The sequence below is a fragment of the Neomonachus schauinslandi genome, chromosome 8 (genome assembly GCF_002201575.2).
Source record: "Neomonachus schauinslandi chromosome 8, ASM220157v2, whole genome shotgun sequence".
Taxonomy (NCBI): domain Eukaryota; kingdom Metazoa; phylum Chordata; class Mammalia; order Carnivora; family Phocidae; genus Neomonachus; species Neomonachus schauinslandi.
This window is the reverse complement of record NC_058410.1, coordinates 84,818,459-84,824,750: the sequence shown is the minus strand read 5'-3', so window position 1 is coordinate 84,824,750 and position 6,292 is coordinate 84,818,459.

Sequence of the window (6,292 nt, the reverse complement as noted above, 5' to 3'; positions counted from 1 at the left end):
TTACATTTTTAAGGAGACTATGGAAAAGTTAATAAATGATTCTTAGATTGAAAAATATTTTTGAGCAGGGCTAGCTCTTCTCAGTGTGCCTTAAAACAAAATAGCCATATTTGAAGACTTACAAAGCAACCGTTCACTTAAGTATTCTTGTATCTGACTCACTTTATTTCTTACCCATTAGGTGCAATTAAAGGTAACTAGATTAGTAGTTTGCACTTCAGAAAATCATGAGCTACTCCATGGCAATTTATAGTCTCTAGACAGCTTGTTTCCCTAACTATTTTTTTTAGGGTTTTTCTTTAAATGCACATAACTTCTCCAAATGGCAAAATATATGACTTGGGGTATCAAAACCATGTAACCAATGACCAGGGCCAAATTCTTGTGTAGGGGAGAAGTGCACCATCATTTTGTAATTAGTGCCCACTAGTCTGGCCAGTAAGGTGAAGTTTACTTCGAATTTTTTCTTTTACCAATTTTCTGATATCAATTTTGATCACCTTCCTGGTGAGAAATTAGACATTGAAAGCATTATTATTCTAGGGCAATGATTTTTATTTTGTTAAAGCTCTGAGCTTTCATTTTTGTAAATAATATATAGTCCTAAAGCATAGTGCGAAATGGGAAGTCTCTTATTCTCCCTTTTATCTTTTTGTTCATGATGGTGCTCAAATCATAATGTCTGTAACTCCAATCAGAATGTCCATCAAGGCTGGTGGAGCTATGTGGTCATCAAACAGACATATATTTTTTAGGGCCTGAAGTTGATATGATTTTTGTGACCCATTTTAAGAAAAATCATAAAAAGTTATTAATAAAGAGTCAAGTACAAATGTGAATATTTATTTAGAATGAGAAAGAAGTGATGTCTAATACAACAGAAAAATCCTAAAAAATAACATATCTTTTTTTATTAATCAACTGCCTAATACATATTTTTATTTTGACTGTAATCTCATCACCTTTTCCATGAAATGTCAATTTTGTAATAACTTTTTATAAAGAAAATGAGACAGTAATTCAGTCTTTCATCAAGCACTGCTGATTGAAATTTATAGAATTTTTCAGAAATTTTCTCCTTCCATAATTTGTTATTGGTACTGTCATGAAATTTTAGGACTGTTGTCAAATTTGGAAAAATCTCTACCAAGTTTCTTTCATATATGAATTATAAGATTTCAGATAAGATTTGAATATTAAGTATACTTTCGATAGGAGGCAACTGACTACTGGAAAAATCTTCCACAGATTAACTCATGCTTCCATAGAGTTCAAACTTCATTTCTCCTTCAGTACCCTAATAGTTCTAGGACTAGGAATTGTGGGCACCTTTGTGTAATATGCTGAGTTGAGTGGTGGCGGGAAATGGTAGGGGTTTTTCTGGAAACAAATTCTATGCAGAGTAGCTAGCAGTAATTTGACGATTCACGGAACTGACTGTGAATCACTTAGGTATATTCCCCTGAACCCAACACTTCACAGCTGCTATGGGGCCTCCTGCCAGGAGGGGCAGTATGATGGAGAAGACGTTGCAGTAGAAAATGATAAAAGTTTTTGTGGAAAGAGCCAAGAGGTCCATCGACAGATGAATGGATAAAGAAGATGTAGTGTATATATACAATGGAATATTATGCAGCCATCAAAAGGAATGAAATCTTGCCATTTGCAATGACATGGATGGAACTGGAGGGTGTTATGCTGAGCGAGATAAGTCAATCAGAGAAAGACATGTATCATATGACCTCACTGATATGAAGAATTCTTAATCTCAGGAAACAAACTGAGGGTTGCTAAAGTGGTGGGGGTTGGAAGGATGGGGTGCCTGGGGTGATAGACACTGGGGAGGGTATGTGCTATGGTGAGCGCTGTGAATTGTGTAAGACTGTTGAATCACAGATCTGTACCTCTGAAACAAATAATACATTATATGTTAAAAAAAAAAAAAAGAAGATAGCAGGAGGGGAAGAATGAAGGGGGGAAATCGGAGGGGGAGATGAACCATGAGAGACTATGGACTCTGAGAAACAACTGAGGGTTCTAGAGAGGAGGTTGGTGGGGGGATGGGTTAGCCTGGTGATGGGTATTAAGGAGGGCACGTTCTGCATGGAGCACTGGGTGTTATACGCAAACAATCGTGGAACACTACATCAAAAACTAATGATGTACTGTATGGTCATTAACATAACATAATAAAAAAATGAAAAAAAAGAAAATGATAATAGTTTTAACTGATTGCGATAAAAATATCTTACTTTTGCAAATTTTTCTAAAGCATATAACCATGCGAACATATTACTAGGGATTGACCTTCATTAGTTTCATAGTAAACCCATTTCTGGCCTTTACTACAATATAAAGCTGTCCTTTTCCATGTCCTTAGTAAAACTGTTGAAAAGCTAGGGATCTCAGATCATGCTCTATGGTCCTCTCCATTCATCCCATGCCATGCACATCTAAGTAAGAGCAAAAAGAAAATATATTTTTACTCTTTAGTTAGTGAATTTTTATATTTAAATTTGCCCACATGCAGAGGTAGGGATGAATGAAATTAGCAAGCTTTTTTGGGTACATAGTGGTTATATGGCTTAACAGAATGTTGTTCAGAAACTTTTAATTGAACTTAGGTGCCTCATAATTGCACAGAAAAATATTTCAAAGGACATTTTCAAAAGTAATAAAGGTTTAGCATTTAACGGAAAACTTACTAGGTGGAAGGGACTAATTATGATCTTAAAGGGAAATGGGAGAGATTAAATATAATGTCCACAAAGGCAAAAGTATATTAGCAGAACACTACAAAATCCAATAGAAATACTTGTTAAAAAAAATAAGGGTAAATACTATTCTGTGCATTTTCCCTTCTCCTAGGGAATTAGTTATTTATGTGGAGTAGAAAATCTGATGGGATACTTCCTTTATGAAGGAAGTAGCAGGTGACTGTCTTTTGGAGTGTGGAGAAAAAAAAGTAGAATCATTTGGATGTAATTTAAAAAAAATAATCAAATGACAAAAATACAAATGGAAAATAATTCTCCCTCCTCTTGGAAATTTTTCTATGCAGTATTGGAATTAGAGGAGACAATAAACTATGTATCTAAGAAATTATAATTGCCAACCAAAAAGAAAAATTACGTGGTAATTTAGACAATGAAAAGACTCTTATCTTTCAAAATATATTCAATATAGTTTTCCTCTTTTCTTATGGTTTTAAAAATGATTTACACACAAGTCTTCCAAAGTACAATACACACAATATTGCAATATTCTCATATTATAGCCCAAAGAAACTAACAAAGATCATTTTTTTTTTACCTGAGATTAGTAGAGTCTGATAAAAAAAAAAGTTCTTTTTGATTTTTTTAATGCACAGGGTGTTTGTGTGTGGGTGTGTGTGGGTGTGTGTGTGAGCTTTCATACAATAGGACTGAGAATCTGAAAACTTATGTTTTATTTCTACTTCTCTCACAAGCTAGTTCTTTTATTTTAGAAAATTACTTAAACGGAGTCTCAGGTTTTTAAATCTGTGTAATGAGGCTTGGAGTATATAATATCTAAGAGTTCTTTTAAGTTCCAACCTTCTATGAGTCCATGTATGTCTGATGAAATATTTGTATTCTTTTACTCGGAATGGATCAAACACAATTTAGGCTACTGAAAAAATGAAAATAATTAAAATCAATTAACATTAATGATATAATAACTAAAGTAACTAGTTTGTGAGTACTAATGGCCCCAAGATTATTTTAGACTTTTACCTAAGGCTGTCATAGCCTATTCGCTGACAAATCCCAGATTTATATAACCAGTGTAGACCTATTTGCACTCCAATCTGTGTAAGCAACTGACTACAAGATTATTACTTGTATGTTTCTCAGATGTTCAAATTTAGGACATATAAAGTCAAACTCTAGACCCTGCCTCTACCCCTCTTAACTTGGAAATAACACGTTCCATTCTACTTCTGTCAATGGCCTCCATGATTCCAGTAGCTTGAATAAGAAACTTCAGCATCTGCCCTGACTCCTCTTCTGCATATCACGCACATTCAAGGCTAGGAGTCCTGTTTTTCTTCCTTCCAAATTATGCCATGAATCAGGTCGCTTCTCTTCATTTCCAGTGTGGGCATCCTAGCCCATAACCATATTTTCTCACTTGGGCTTTTGTAATCATTTAGTGGCCTCCTTGCTTCCACTTCTATCTCCTTATAACCAATTACTCTCCCAGCACTCAGAGTATGCAATAATGATGTTATTATTGTAAAAGTTATATAAAGACATGAATTATTCAAGGAATACCACAATTTGGAAATATTAGAAGAATATTATTATAAACATCTCTTTATACATTAGACAGGTGAACAGAAATTATTTTATAAAAAGAGATACTATTTAATAGGATATCTTTCTACTTTTAGATTTTTAAAATTCTAAATTGATTAGTCATGATTTTTTGGATTATCTATGTTAAACACGGTGTATTAACATCCTGCCATGGTAAATGAGGATTTAGTTCACTTGTTCTTCCCTAAACTCCCCTCTCTCCCTCCTGCCACAGTAATTATTTCACTACTCTTAGGTCTTCTTTTGACCATGTTTGTACCCCCCAAAATATACATTTTCCCTTTATTTCTCTGTCCAGTAGTAAGAATCTATCTTGACTCCTTACCTTGTAAAATGAGGCCTTCAATTCCTCACCCTTGCATTGTTTTTATTTTCATATTAACAAGACTGAAAAAATTGCCTTCTGTGCTATAACCACAGTTAAGTTTTGCATGCTTTGCCTTTGTTTAGCTTTTAAAAGTTGGAAAATCAGTAAGTGTTGCTTTACATTACTATAACTATACAAATGTGGTTTGTTGCTGAGCCAAGCAGTGATTACAGGATAGCATATACTTTTCATGTATAGTGTGTCTCTTCATCAAATTTCTAATTGCCTTTTTTTTCTTTAGTCAATCTTTAGGTTTGTTCTTCATTTCAAGGATACTATCAAGTCTATGGAGTATACCCCACTGCACACACTTTTTATTTTTTTACTGCATCCTTCTTTCTGGACCTCACTTCAAGAATGATTTTGCCACACATTAGTCATGTTAGGTCTTCCCATCATTATTGTCCCAGGTTAGATTGTTTCCTACATCCTATGCTTTTCTAGTTCTTAGTTTCTTGTTTTTTCTGACCCATCTTAAGGAATCCTGTAAAGAAGGATGCATGGGAGAGAAATTTTCTGTGTCCTTAGATATTTTAAAACCTTTTATTCCATCATCATACTTGATTAATATTTTGCCTAGGTCAAGGTTTTTAAGTTTATCAGTTGTCATCAGAATTTTGAAGGCAATGCTGCTTGCATGCTAACACTCAGTACTGTTACCTCTCCTCTCTGAAAATTTCTAGGATCTACTCTCTGACCTTGGTATTCTTAAATCTATCAATATTATGTTTAGGAATGGATGTTTATTGCACTCATGCTAGACATTTCCTGGGTTCTCTCACTTGAACACCTATATCTCTCCTAAGCTGTGGTATGTTCTTGTCTATTATTTCTTTGATATTTTTCTTCTCCCTAATTTCTTTGTTTTCAATACTAATACTAATTTTCTAAGTGTTCCTTCCTGCTATTTTACTGTTCCTTTTTCATAGATCCTATTCTTGCTGTATGCATGTAACCTCTAACATATCTTTAGCATAATAATTAAGATATTTAAAAGTGCTTTTCCATTCCTTAATTTTATCTTTCTTTCTCTGGGGTATTTTACCATGTTTATCTTGGTCTTTAAATATTTTCCCTGGAATGTCAGATAATTCATAGTTGTTCACTGCTTTAGAATAATGGAAAAGAGAACTGGAAATAATGTGCAAGTGGCTTCCTTAAAGGTGAGTGGGTAGTGATCTGGCCCTTAAGCTGAAGAATCCCTAAAATGAGAACATAGGCTTTATTCTAAGTGTCAACATCTCTACTTTGGGTTTCCCAAACTATTAAATTGACTATACTTACTAATACTGTATTGTATAATTCAAAGTTGCTAAGGGAGAAAATCTTAAAAGTGTTCGCTACAAGACAAATAATAAAAAATTTATAACTATATATGATATAGGATGTTAATGAGATTTATTGTGATCATCCACAATGTATAAAAATATTGAATCATTATGTTGTACACCTGAAACTAATATGTTATATGCCAAGTATACCTCAAAAGAAAAAGAGTAGAGGAGGGAGCTAAGATGGCAGAATAGTAGGGGGGACCCAATGCTTGCCTCATCCCCCAAACATAGCTAGATAAATATCAAATTAT